Source organism: Vidua macroura, chromosome 12 (assembly GCF_024509145.1).
Source record: "Vidua macroura isolate BioBank_ID:100142 chromosome 12, ASM2450914v1, whole genome shotgun sequence".
Classification (NCBI taxonomy): domain Eukaryota; kingdom Metazoa; phylum Chordata; class Aves; order Passeriformes; family Viduidae; genus Vidua; species Vidua macroura.
Genome location: NC_071582.1, coordinates 12,915,897 through 12,931,184, shown reverse-complemented (window position 1 = coordinate 12,931,184; position 15,288 = coordinate 12,915,897). Strand labels below are relative to the sequence as shown.

The window sequence follows — 15,288 nt, the reverse complement described above, 5'->3', positions numbered from 1 at the left end:
AAGCTGGCACTTCTCTTACAAGTATGACCAGTGCCAGAGTTTGCAAAAATGAAGTTTTAAAGAAAACCATGGCAGATATTACTGCTTTTGAAAGGGCAGCATATTTAATGCTCCATAATAATTTAATTCCGAGTCCTATTCAAAACATTAGCACTTCAAATTCCTATAAAGAGATTTTCTACAATTTCTTCTTTTAGCCTGAGGATCCCAGTTTCAGAGCCTCTGATGGCCTGAAGCTGTACCAACCATCACAGCTCAGACACTGGAGAAGACCTGCAGGAATGGAACATGCCCCTGGCAAGAAGGGATGTAGCAATTCAGAGCATTCCCTAAGCAGCCACTACCAGCTGAGTTCCCAGGGTCCCAGTGACAATTTAGACTGCTGAAGTTCCTGTACAAGGCTGAAGTACAAACACTGCTTGCCTCCCTGGGAGAGAGGCAGCGATAGTGACGCTCCTCTGTCCCATCAAGGTTAAATCAATGCCACAGGTTCAACTATCAGGACAAAGCCTGCTCTTTGTTAGGGTATCAATCATCTCTGAGATTGAGAAAGAGTTTGGCTCGGTGCTCAAAAACTGAAACAAGAAGGAGGGAAGGGTAGAGCAAGGAAATCACTTTGCCACTGACACTGACTGTATTAGCCACAGCTCTGTGCCAGGGCAGTCAGCTCTGTTCAGGCACTCACCTCCTGCACCAGGCTCTCCTGGCAGTGCCCTGGGTGTGCTCACCTCACCCTGCAGCACAGGAGTGCAAGGCTGTCACTCTCACCCATCTCTTGAGTATTTCTACTAAGCTTTTGAAGTTTTCTTTCTCACAGAGAGGTTGTGCATCCTGAGAAATGTTGTTTTCTCTTCATTTACTCATCATGGTATCTTAGCACCTTTCTTTTTTTCTTTTAGTCTCTTTTCACTAGCACTGCTTCCATTTAGTTTGTTTTTCTCTCAGTTGCCTCACCCCTCATTATCACTTACCTATTTTTTGCCTTAGGTTTCTTTCAGTTTCCATTTTGTTCTAACACTTCTCTCCACCTCTGCTGGATGTAGGGCCTGTTCAAAACCAAAGCAAACTTCATGCACACACACACTTTTTCCAGAAGGTCTAATCATGATGTTCGATCCAATGCTCAGCCCAACTCAGAGGTACCAAGAATTGTTCAGCTGTTGCTCCATTTTTGTTACATAAGTGTCAAAAAGCATGTTCCCACAGCTAGGAGCAGTTGCTTGATAAACTGTCCAGAGAAATGATACTTAGGCAGGAAATGAAACATTTTAGAATGACCAGTTACTTTGTGCATCTAAGGATGATAAAAATTCATTCAACTTTCCATCCTAAATATTCTCTCTCACAAGCCAGCTCCTCCTTCCCATTTTCCTGCTAGTGTCTCTTTTCTGTTTCCATCAAGAGATGCATATACTTATGTTCTCTTCAGTGTTCTGTTCAGGAGTCATTTATTGGTACACTCTCACGTTATTTTATCAAAGTACAAGACTGGTTTATCCTGGCAACTTATAATTTCAACTCAAGGTTAAAAGAATAAAGACTCCTAGGACAGAAATACTGTAGAGAACAGCCCAGAGAGGATCGTGTACTTGCTGTTATTTTGAGAAACATAAAATAACAAAAGGAGCAGGAAGAAAACAGCCAGAAAGAGATAAAAACTACCTTTGCTTTCAAGGAGGGTTGCAAGAAATCGTTCCTTGAAAACCCACCTTTTATCACCTTTGCTTCCTATGACATAGATATGCACCTTTTATGACTCCACATTTCATTAAATTTGACCTTCTGGCTTTAAGTTGTAAAAGCACTTTCCCTCAGATGCCCTGACACCTGAACTTAAGAACACAACAGATAAGCATCACCACTCGCACTGACTGTGAACTCTGTCCAAATGGCTTATAAAGGACTGAGTGCCAGGCTCAAAAATGCAGTACACCTTGGTTCTAAATCACCTGCAAGAGTAAAGGCTTTTGACTGGAAATCTGTCACTAAGACAAAGTATCATCAGCATGTGTTTTACCCTTCATTTTTTAAATGGGACTTGGGTCTCCTCCTACCTTCAGACCTGTCAGCAACAGAACACTTTTTGATTTAAGTTTCAGGTGAGGCCTACAGCTCTACCAGGTAATGTTAAGTTTAATGTAAAATTGTAGCAGAAAATGTTTAAAGGAATGTAGTCTACCACTTAATAAACCGGAAAGGCTAACTTCTTTCTCTTATAATGCATACAGTATTTGTTTTGAGATAATTTTCTTAACAAAGTTTTTTGACAGAAAAATATTAAGCAATCAGTAATCACATGCAGAAAATTATGGCAGGACCCTCAACTGTAGTTGTAAAAAGTGTTTTTTATTTCTTTCCCATAACACAGAGCAGCTTTCTCCACTTCCTAATACACACATTCCTTATTCTTTTTAACCACTAGCACAAAGTGCTTTAAACATTAGCCACTGAACCATGTGAAAGGAAATGTGTTGTACATTTAAGGGAAGGAAGAGCAGCTGTCACAAAGCAGACACTCAATGCCAGCCACAGAGACCTAGAACAACACCTCAATGGCAGTGGCCCAGTGCTTGCTCCAATAAAGAACAATTCAAGCACAATTCCTTCCCCTCTGCTCCCCCAAGGTCTTTTTACAAATGAGCTGGACCACCCAGTGATTAATGGAACTTGTTATTAACTTACCCAGACAATCTGCTGCAGCAATATCATTATCCTGAAATTGGACTTTTACCTCTGGGTTCTATAGGATCTTAAACCAGCTGAACTGGGGCAGAGCCCCTGTTTCTAGGTCTGTAATTCTGAGACACATAGTGATTGTCTAAAGTCTTAAATGCTTTAAACTTGAAATACCTATCAGACTTGGCATCCTTCCCAGGTAACTACACTGGCTTGCTTTCTGAGTGCACCCACTAACACTGCAATTTTCACTTTAACTGTTTGACCACAGCAGTGGGATGAAAAAGTAAGAAACACAGGCTTCACAAAGGCACTTTTAAACCACAGTGCTTTTACACTTGATGCCTTTGGTAGCTACTGAACTTTGGAGGCAGCAAAAACACTGAGAAGTACCCTCCAGAAACTGCGTCCACCTCATGGCAAACTCAGTTTTTCAAGTTACCTACACAACATCTACTCCTCCTTGCCTATAGATGCAATTTGTGGCAAAATCAAGACACATTTCAGCAACAAAAATAATATTCCTAAATAAAACCTTCATCTCTATGCCATTGCATAAACCATGGAGCTCCAGCACCTCTCTCTCATGCTTTCTCCAGACCTGTTCCAATTCTCTGCACAGAAAGATTTCCCACTGCCCTGTGATGACTTCAAAGGTGGTTCTTCCAAGCAGCACTAAATGATCTTTCCTACTTACTGCAACTGTTCAGTCAGAACATAAAAAGTTGTTCTGAAGCAAGCCCAAATGAATACAGCTCTGAGGCCAGTATTTCTACATATGACAAAACAGCCACTCCAGTTTGACAACTGTACTTAGTCTTTAATCAAATCTAAAAAAGTATAGAAAAAAAGAGTAAGATACTAAACCCTGAGAAAATGGAGGCAAGTGGCACCAATCAAACAGGTCATTAGCATGAGATGGTACATACACCAATGCAATGCTGTCTAAGGGCTTAAATTAGATGCACACAGATATTGAAGAAAACCAGTATCATGGACAAAGGACAGTCTTGTCCATATATGAATAAAGTACAAGACTCTAGACTCTATAATGTGATTTTGCATTTCTATAGAGAGTGACTCATTTCGCACCAGGCAGTGACACGTCACACTATTACTGAGCATTTTAGTCCAACTTGTCTGCTACAGCTATTCTTTAGCACATGCATTGTACAACAAAAACTACTTTGTACTGCAAAACCTTGAACTCTTCCTGACAAACCTCCACTGTTTCCTAAAGAACTCAATAGTGATGCTTACATATGCATTTATAAATCTAGAAATTCAAAGTCATCATTATTGTACACATCTCTAAGGGAAAACATCTTTGTAAGAATTCAACTGTAATAAATTAACCAATCTAAATTTTTGGACACAGACACATTATTTGCTCTGCAAGCCTACTTAAAAAAATGTAACAGTGTCAGACTCAAGACTGCCCACTTTTCAGAAGAAAAGATACAGGTGCTTTTAATGAGAAAACCTGATTATATTAAAGTCTCTGACAGTAATTTAAATTATTGATGTAAGACTTTAAATAGCCTAGAACAATGGGGAACCTGAAACCATGAATCTCCATGCTCCACACTTTTACTTCCATATTTCATTACGCAAATCTAAAATACTGTTCCCTAATCTGTTTGAAATCTTGTTTGTGAAAATGAGCATACCCTAAAAAGAGAAATGCAAAGCCATCAAAGGGCTGCAAAAAGACACTCATAGTGATTATCCTTCCTCACTTTTTAATTTCACTGATTTCTCACTTAGTTCCAAACTTATGCTTAAAAAAACATTCTGAATTTCTTTGAAAAGTAGATTTTGGGGGTTTTCTGTCTCATTATGTTGGCAGTTGCCTGTCCAGCCTACATAATGAGACAGAATGAGCATGAGCACTGCAGACAAGTAGAGTTAGTGGGTGCATCCCAGAGAGACAGCCCATCCTCCTCAGGGTGACCAGGACAAGCAGCACCTCAGTGCCTGTCAGAACCATGTTCTGCCTCTCTTCCAGCATTTTGTTTCAGGTACAACTGGGCAATATTTCATTCTGTTTCCTCTGCATGGAGAGTAGTTGGAGCTGTGAATAACAAGTTACACACTGCGTGCATTCCACTGGCTGTTTACCACATTAACACTTCTTCCTCCCTCCACAGGTTCCAAGTGCAAAATTTCACTTGGCAGTAATACCATTCTGATTTGGCCTTAAAACAATCCCCCTTTCTGAAGTTGTCCCCTGTGCTTATAAGGAAGGTGTGGCTTCCTTTTGACCTACTCATATATATCCACTGCAAAGATGAGAAAGGGTGATTGTACTATAAAACAAAATCCTTGAAATCAGATATTTAAATAACCCCTTTACACACTTCCTTTCCAAGTAATATGAGAACCTTTCATATTATCTTATTACTCCTGTGTAATCTGTGTGATTTAAGATGTCTCTATATTAGAAGTCTCTCATGACTATATTTAAAAATTGCTTTTACAAATGCTAATAAGTAACTGTGAAAGAAGTTCTTAAAACATTCTGTTTTGCCCAGAGTATTGACAGAACAGGAGAAGTTACACCACATTTTTTACTGATTATCTTGCCTCTTGCTACCTTTAACAACATCATCCTAACTTGTGTCTCTGTTGTATACCATTTGCCCCACTAGTACTTACTCTGAGAACTTCCTTCCCCAGACTCTACTCTCAACTGAAATAAAGGCACTCCTTCCTCCACTTAGGAAATGTGCTCCCTCTCTCCTTCAACAGCATTCTCAGTCTTTTGCTGAAGTCTTGCTGAAGCCTCTCAGATCTCACTGTGTAAGCCCTCACATAGCCTGAGGTGCTGCTTTCATCGGAAACATTGCTTTTACCTACATCCAGGCTGATCACCATTTCACTTAAACCTGTTCCAAACTGTCCTGTTTGGATTCCAGGCTTGCTGGGTTAGGGATAGATCTTTTTGCTCACACATGATATATTAACATAATCACAACATTCACCATTAACCCAGGGTGAGCTGGTAGCAGAGATTCCTTGTGGGCTCATCATTCAGAACTTCAGTGAGATACAAATCCCTCACAAAGCAGAATTTATTCTACTCTCTGAACAAAACATTCTAATAATCATTAAGGTACTTTTCCACAGCTGCTTAGCCTTCTCTAAGTCCTTTCCATCCCCATCGAGGTATTCTCTCCATTTCCCTTACACTGGTAGCAGCAACTCTTGTGTGCTGCAAGCTCTTCAGTGGGTTAATCCACCTGAAAGCTGCTCACACGCTGGAGTTGGGTTGATTTTGAGATGGATAAGCTGCCTCTAACAGCTTAGTGTGTGTGATCACACAAGCATCCAGAGCTGACTCAAGGAGATGGGACAGGACCTTACCCTGAAGGCAGAGCAAGGCAACCACAGCCTAGATTTAGGGTGATGCAAGTTGCCATGGAATTTTATGCTGCATCTGACAGCATGCAGCTGTTAAAGGTGACTGCACAAACATTGTTCCTGCACATGCAGTGCAGAGGTGTGTGTACAGTGAGGGGGTCTGACTTCTTTAATGACCTCTCTGCCCCAAATAAGCACACTTTGCCTTACCATTCAGTACCTCTTCATTTCTGCTCACTTCCATCACCACTGCAATTGCCACCACTGTAGTGAAAATTTATGCTCTGCCTTCTATTGTCAGTCACAGTTCTGGAAGAGAGCACTACTCTGATTCATAGCTCCTAAGAGGAATTGAATACACTTCGTGTTCCCAGAACATTATGTGACCAGTTCCAGCACAATGCCCTGGAATTAAACCCAAAAACTGGACCCTTCACTCTTTTCTCAGGTTAAACTACCTAGCTTATTCAGGGAGATGGCTCCCACTGGCTTGTGCAAAAGTTAACTCTAAATATATCACTGATTGTAGCACAGGCCTGAACTCAGGAGGGTCTAGCCAGCTTTCAGCACATCAAGAGTCACAGACCTACCCATGGCTGTAAAGCTGTACAAGGATTTTACACCTTACTGTAACCATAACCCAGTGTGGCACTCTGTAGCTGGGTCCTGCATGAAGTCTGACTAGGTTAGAATTGCTATAGAGCAGCCAATTGCACCATTTTTCTGTGAAAGTAACATTCTGATGTTGGTATTTCTTTCAAAACAAAACAAAAAAAGTCCTAGTTTGTCAAATAGAAGAGATCAAGCAACACAAAGATCATAGCCTGCATATGCAGAACAAGAAATTAAAATCTTTAAAACATGTAAATATTTTTTCTTCTTAAAACATGTAACTGCACTGCATAATTCATGACTACCCAATTGCCCTCCTGCATTTTCACCACCAGAGATTTCTGCTTATTCGACAGCTTTACTGAAAATCCATTTAAATACAAATCAGCTGATCTAAAAGTTCAATTCTTTTTTTTTTTTTTTTTAAGGCTACCTTGGGCCACCTTCTTAGGACACCGAGCACTTACACATCTTCAACACTCACATGCACAGTTAGAAAGATCACTTACACACAACTGATGTCAGAGAGCCCTGTCAAAGAGCAGGAAAATGTCATGGACAATCTAATGCAGTTTCTGTAAAGCCAGAATATATTCACATAACCTTTGCTGAAGTCACACCTATTCATTCACATTCAACACCAAAACAGTTTATTTGAATCTTAGTAATTCCTTGGCAAATAGTTTTAAGCACCAGTACAAACTAACTACAGGAGAAATAACACAGACAAGATGTGGGCATTTTTAACAGCAACTTACAGCTTTAAGCTCAAAGCTTATGTATTTGAGCCAAATATTTTTAAATTTGTCAAAGTTCAAGAGCTGCTAGCACTAAAAGATATGTTGCAAATACTTAGGAGTATTAGTTATAAAGTTACTATACAACTACATATTTATCTAAAGTAAAAACTTCCTTGGCAGGGCCATAGTTTAAAGTGACAGTTTTAGTGAGTCCATTACCAGCAAAAATGTGGTCAAGATCATTCCCTACAGAGCCCCAGGCAAGCTGTGCAGAGGAAGCAGAACAAGACTGTCAACAGAAGCAGTACACAGCCAGATACACCAACAGTCAAAAATTTTAAGTTGATTTGCTTTAGAATTAATTTCTCCTCACATTAGCATGCTCTTTCTCATCACAACGTCTGGATGTTTATCAGCAAATCTACTTTTCACACATGAAAAGTGACAAATAATCTGTTTATTGCTCTTTCAGAAACTATTTTCCAGACAGTAATTCTTACAGAATCCCATTCCACATAATCAAGTTAGAAATTTGTCCTTCAGTGTTATTAAACTGCTGCTTACATGTTTTAGCACTTAAGACAAGCTGTGTGAATTTTAAATCACTATAAAATGGACTGAGAACTCCTTCTCATACACTCACTTTTTACTGCACATTATTTTGCTTTAAATGGCATCATTCCTACTTATCTGAGCTGCCAGTCCTGTAGCTTCCTGTGCTTTTGGTACAGTGTGAAACACCCACATTCTTCTGCCACACAGTCAGCTCCCACTTCTTGATACTCAAGGCAATCTACCTGGTTCTGCTGTACAGGGATTGCACACATTCCCTTTGAATCAGCAAGCATATTGTCTGTGCTACTTGAGAGGTTTCTTGTTTGTTTGATTCTTTTTTTTTTTTTTTAAGGCATTTTAGTTCACAGCTTTCCCAAGTCTAAGTTCATATCCAGCATCAGAGCACTGTGAAGCAATGTGCTTCCAGTTCTTGGGTCTACTACAAATGCAACTGAATTTTTAATGGTCTTAAAAGTCACATTCCTCAAATATTTTGAAAAATCCATCAGTGTGCTCCTAGCAGCACTGCTGACTTAGCTAGGATCCATGGAGGCCCTTAGAAACACTACCCATGGGGAAAAAAGAAAGAACTTAAGATCTTATTCTTTGCTAATGCAACCTGTGCTCATCATCAATTGGGAAACCTAAAGGGAACAAACAAGTCTCAAGCACTTTCTTGTATCAGAAAGTTTGCAATAATCCATGCTCCTTTCATTCACTTCATAGAAAACCTCCATGTATCACAGTGAAAAGTGAAGGAAAAATCCCACAATCATTATTTCATCAGTTTGAAAAGGAAGTCACTGTACATTTTTGCCTTATTTTCGTAACTCTATTTCAAAACCTGCCAGTGGTTTTAGGCAGCAAGACATTGGTACACACAACACCACAAACTCAAATGCAATTGGGGATAATAGGGCTCCTCAGCTCCTTTTCTAAGAAAGACACACACTGTCCTGAATCTCCTCAAGGCACAATTCTTTCTAGTAGTAAGAACAGCACTGCAGAAATGCACCACTGACTTCATCCATGGGACAGAAAAAAACTTCCCACAGCACTCACACAGAATTGACTTCTACTGTTATCAAATTAAACAAGTGACAGAGAAAACTGAAATAATTTCCAAGTACAGAGCCCTCCAGAATTCCCCAACGAGCTATAAAGCACTAGTGCAAAGGAGGTCAAAAGGCTTTGTCCTCCTCTGGGGGGGGGCACATGGCTTTGCAGCAAGAAATTCCTACAAAAAAGGCAGTACATCCATCAGTAGCAAAACAAGCCAAGTCCCATGAAACAGAAACCTTTAACCACAGCTGAAGAGATCACTGAAGGGAAACTCTTAATCATCAAACTCACAATGAAAATGCCATGATTCTTGCATTCTCCATACAAAACAAAGCAGTAGATATGGCCTTTTGGATCCTTGGTAGTTGCTACAACATAGAGGGGAAAAAAAGCAAATAGGGATTATTCAGAAGCTAAATTCATAAAATGATAAACAGTTAATCTTAAAGGTAAGTAACAGCAGGTCTGTAACCTGACTGCATAAGAACAGAAACACTGGCAATCATAGAAAACAGAATTTTAGACCCCCTTGATTTCCTTTCAGTCCTGGATTCTTAAGTCATGTTCAGTTCTTAACCAGACTAATTCCATTGTCGTCATTACAGTTCATTAAACACAAGTACAGTATCAAAAATACACCTTAATTAGGGTGGTAGGGAAACAGAATTGATTCTCCTCAGAGGCTTGGCAGTGTCCTTTGAATAGCAAGTATGTACGGCCAAGTTATTTTTGTGTTTCACGTGCACAGCTGCTGCTGTCTGAGATGCTGCAGGAAATTAACTGGTATATTCTCCTATCAATGCATAAAACTCTTAGTAACTTTGATAACAGAAACATGTACACAGTGAAAGGACACTAGGGCTCTGGAAAATCAAATTGAAGGTGTAACCTTACATTTGAATAGCTCTTTTTGATTTCTGAAAAGCATTGTTAAAACCTACGGGTTCAACTCTCAACTAGTCATAAAACTCCAGCAGGGCCTTCCTCTCCATGAACAGAAAAGAGACCAACATTGAGAACTCAGCACAATATAGAATTAGACTATGGCAATAAATTGGGGTGAAAGTGGGATCAACATAAACAGAAGCACTTTGATCTTAACAATATCATTACAAAACCAAGTCTAGGTTTTATATGCTTTTTACAGAAGCTATGAAGAATGGGATGCATTTTATATTTTATTTACATGTGTGTTTACAGAAAGTGCAGGTGCACTGCAACTCCAAGTGCTGCTAAAGAAAATCCCAATGCAGTGCTGCTGCTGGGCTTCACTTGGCTGTTGGTTTCTCAGCATTGCAGGATTCCCAGGAGCCTGCACTGCAATGTATTACCCAGCATGTGCCGCAGTGACTCAGGCAGCAGCAGGAGCTTGGGGTGGAGTGCCAGCTCTCACTCCAACTTTCAGGATGCCTATGCAAAACTCTACAGCAAAGCCAAGCTATAAAAGGAGATGAATTCAAGGAGAAACTTCAGCTCCCTCCTCTATTATGCCACTCTCTATTCTTTTGCAATGCCATTTAGACTTTTATATATAAATATTTTATGTGAAAAATATAAATAACCTGCTTCCAAATAGCAGCTGCATCTCTGCTGGATTTCTGAGTTACTGCATTATGATCCCCCTCTTGCAGGCTTTGGGAGCTGCATTGTTAAAGGCTGCAGAGCACATGACCTCTACCTTCTGCTAGCTTGTACTATGCCAGCTGAAGCACTCACCGCTTCCTTGTGCTACACTTCTGCCTTACTGCCAGGCTACCTTAGCAGCTGATAGATACAACTGCAGAAGCACAGTTATTTATTTTAAAATGTATCAGACAAGAAACTAAATTCTATTGTCCTTTTCACCACTGTCCTTCTTCCACAATTCTGTAAGATTTGAAGAAAAGTAAATCCAACTATCTAATAAAAACTAGGAAGAGGACAGAAGCTTTCTCTGCACTACTGTCATGGATTTATCATGCCCAATTCACAATGGATATGAAAGGACAGTATCTCCAACAGACTGTATGATAACAGCTTATAGTCCTAGGAAATAAATATAGCTGGATGTAGGCAATAAAGTTTCCTTTCATGTCCCACTGTCAAGTTCAGGCTGTCTTTGTATAAAGTTTGCCAAAGTACTTCCTTTGCTATCAAGCACTTGTGTAATTGAAGCTTTTTGCGTATTAACTCAATGTCAACATGGAATTTAAAAAAGGCTTAAATATTATGTCTAGGCTAGTATCTACAACATAACAGAAAAGAAAAATAGTCAAGTGAAAAAAAAAAAAAAAAAAAAAAAAAAAAAATCACCAAAACCACCATCACCCCTAATAACAACAAAATCCAATCACACAACTTATTCTGTCTGGGGAACAAGGTGGTCTTGATTCTGATTTGGTCTTCACTCCAATAGATGGGATCAAAATGCCACATAAATCAATGGAGAAGAAGAAGAAATCTGGGATATATGAAGCAGCATCCCTGCAACTGTTGGTGATAGCTGAAAGTTCAAAAAGTATTTAAAAATTAGAAAAAGGCCGTTTAAAAATTGCTAAAAAAATTGCAGTACTTGAAAAGACAAATGCCATTCAGGATACATAAGAAATTAAAACACAGAGCATATTATTTATGTATTTATTACACTAGGTTAAATCACTTTCAGAAAGCAAAATAGCTGTAACAGATTTTGGTTGTTTTGGTTAGGAAATCTGCTTCCCCTTAGGCTCTATCTATAGACAATAGAACCAGCTCTTGGTTCACACTCTCTTGGAGCCTCTCTTCCTTCAGAGACAACAGGAGAAGGTTTAAGAACCTTCAGTTTGCAGAGGCTACAGTAGCTGTTGATGACCACATTACAAATATGACAATAATTGTGAATATTGGCAGATGTATTTCCTCAGAAAAGCATTACTTTCCACTACCTCTGAGAACCTAAGCCTAAGAAATACAACATGAATAAGCTGTAGAAAGTGAAAGTGCTTCCATACACAGCCTTCAGCTACAATTAATTTAAAAACTACATTTAAAAAGTGCGAATTCAACAACAGATTTCCTATGGCAGTACCATGGCTGAGATTTCAAAACACCTTAAGGAAGTGAGGTTCTGAGCTCACCAGCCTCCAAACACTTTGAAAAATCACACATCTTTACATAGGGATCCTAGCCTGGCTGTGGTTTTAGAGCACAGCAGAAATTAGAAATGCATCTGACACCTATTAACGCTTTCTTATTCACTCTCAGTGCTTCCTGCTTTTCTAAACTCTAAGAATATTCCCAGTACACACCAAAGATGCAGTCCTCCCACCACCTGGGTTATCCCACATGCACAACCACCACGAGAACCAGGCCTGCAGAAGCAGCAGGCAGATAAACACACCTACATCAAAAGCTTTCAAATTGAAAACAGCAAAACAGATCCGATCTGGCAGAGGCTGAAAGCGACAGGACACAAACTCTCACTGCAAATAAAACTCCACAAAACTTAATTTTAAAAAATAGAATAATAATTTTATTAAAAAGCTGAATTTCATGGGAGTTGCACATGAATTAATCAGCCCTGAGAAACAGCCTGCCCTTGCTTATCAGCCAGTGAGAGGTGGTAAGACACTTCACAGGTTCTGCTTAGTATTTCATGAGTTAAATGAGTTACACTCAAGGAATCATCACTGATATTTAATGAGGAAAATGAAAGAGACCCTCACTGCAGTACACTTTCAATTAAAGAACTTCAATATAAACTTATAACCTAAGTAGAAGGCATAGTAAAGAAAATTCAAATAACACGAAGGGTGTTATCACTTCGTAACAGACACCGAAATTTTGAGATCCATCCCAGCTTCGGGTCTATCCATTCCATGACACCAGGGCAAGCAATCATTAGGGGACAGATAATGGAGTAGCACTGCAGCTTTATATATTGGAATGTACAGAAAACCAGCACAAACTCTACTCCCTCTGGGGTACAGACCTCACTGCAGTAAATTTTGACACTGTAACACAAGAGCTGTCTTCTAGATCTCACTGCCTGACACTTCAGTGAAAACCAACAAACATGCAATTTTCAGTGGAAAAAAAAATACAATTGGGTAAGAAATTCTAAGGGAAAACCACCCAAACAATCCAGTAATTCCACTGAATTACTGGATTACAGACAGACCCATGGTGACTTTTTACTACACTAGCCAAGTTTGCAATAGCTTGTCATGCCTGATTTTAGCAAGGGCATTAGTAACCATAAAAAGTTAGCTGTTGACCTTTCATAAAGCAAACACTCATTTACTTAAGTGTAACTTCAGACAAACCAAGCTGACAAGCATCAGACAAATATCCCAGAAACCTCAACTGCATGTATAAAATCATAAGTAATTTTTGTTTTCCTGGACTCCTGCACTTAGAATTTAAGCCTACACACAAAGGTGATCACCACTAGTCAACAAAATCTTTACATAAAGACACATAGGCTTTTTACAAGCACAAAACTAAAATGCAGTTTTTTGCAAAAAAAAAGTTCAGTGGTTCAGTAAGAGCAAGCAGCGTTTAGAATAACTCTATTTATTTTACTTTTATAACTATGTATCTATACTACTCTATATTTAATTTAGAATTGTAATTTATTTCCATTTAACAGAAGTCTATTTTAGCATGGAAATAGTATATATGGATCTTGTCATTTTTTGGATATTTATTCACATTTCTGAATGAACTGTTAAATACAGATTGTCTTAATACACTTGCTTCAGCCTTCAGATGTTTTGTCCTTAGGTTCTGTCAGCTTTCAAATATTATTCTTTTTCCTTAATCACATGTCCTGACAGTAGTCTCATTCCCTCCAGTATTCCTCAATGTCCTCTGGGACATTTGCCAGTTTTTGTCATCTGCCCCCATTCTCCTTTGGGAACACTAAAGGAATTAATTTCATTCTTTCCCCAAGCAATGCCTGTCTCTGCTGTTAACAGTTACCATTGGCATCTTTCATCCACTCAATACACAAAGGTCTCTGTCTCCTTAAGTGATCCCACAGTACTTGGAAATTTAACAAACCTTCTGTAGAGAAATACCTCTCATGCTCTGCATTTGCTTGTTTTAGCATTTTGTAAATAATTCTTCTAAAAGATGGAATCTCAATATTTCCATTTTTCATGTCCCACCTTATTTTTGTTAGTTCAACAAGTTTATATATCTAGGCATGACTGTGTCTCTGTGTGTCAGAGATAAGCAGTTTCATTGTTTAGACATGGCTGTTCTGATCCACTACATATATATGCTATTTCTTCTGTTATTTTCCCACTATTATTTTGCCCAACATCTTATCTGAATTGTTACAGAATGAGCTTTTAAGAAGTGTCTCCTATTACCTTAGTACCAAAAAAAAAAAAAATTCCAGTATCTTATTCCTGAACTTTAATTTCCTAGGAAATACATTTCCATAACTACAGACTTTTTCAATCAACTGATTTAATGTTTCTTCCTCAGTTCATTTGAAAATAACTTGAAACTTTTACCTTTAACCCACCCTGAGAAGAAGAATATTCTTATGAGTTATGCATTGCAGTTCCTTACTGTATTGAATATTGGAAGTCATACCACAACTTTCCAATAGATGCAGTCAAATTCAATATATTTTACAGCTCCTTTCTGCCATTACTACTACCTTTATCAGATCCCACCCATCCTTTTGTTTGCTTGTTTACCTGACATCTGAGCAGGATTAAGTAACCTGCACTGTTACTCAGTGCTAGACAAGAGAGTTCTTCCTGTGGTTACCTCTCAAACTTCCTTACTGAAGTATCTTCAGCTTCCTGAGTTACAAGCTCACTACAGCAAAGGCTGCACCACTTACCAGAATATCAGATGCAAAACAAGCCAAAATCTTTAATAAATTGTCCTTGGATTTGTTTATTCTACAGGTCCAGCATTTTCTCAAAGAAACAGTGAAAGTTAACTAAAAGATACCAATTCACAACATTTTTCAGGATCAGTACATTCCATGAAAGAGAGCACACTACTGAAACATTAGATACAAATATTTAGCATCTCTGTATCCAAATAAAGTGCAGATTCTGTACTTGGGTTGCTGACAAGCTACATAGCTGAAGGAAGACCTAGCAAGATGACAGCCAAGCACTCAATGAACTTTTATTTTCCTCACTCTCCTCAAGACAAAAGCAGCTGTCAGATTTTACTGAACAGGTTACAGACACTAATTTCAATATTACCATTATCATTAATGACAACCAGCAGAAATACAGATCTCTTTGACTTGGAATGAGCAAGCAAAGCAGCCGAGACGTCCAAAAAC

The 15,288-nt window shown here is 38.9% G+C and overlaps 1 protein-coding gene across 2 annotated transcripts in view; it reads right to left on the bottom strand.

Moving 5' to 3' along the window:
- SH3GL3 (SH3 domain containing GRB2 like 3, endophilin A3) overlaps positions 1-15,288 on the bottom strand; it is a 41,775-nt gene that overhangs the window by 25,685 nt on the left and 802 nt on the right. Inside the window, exon 1 of one of the 2 annotated variants that reach the window (XM_053987893.1) lies at positions 972-990. The exons of the other annotated variant lie outside the window; for it this stretch is intronic. The gene's annotated coding sequence lies outside the window, so the exon portion shown is untranslated. Of the gene's footprint in view, positions 1-971; positions 991-15,288 lie in introns of those variants that run through there. 2 annotated transcript variants of the gene reach the window in all.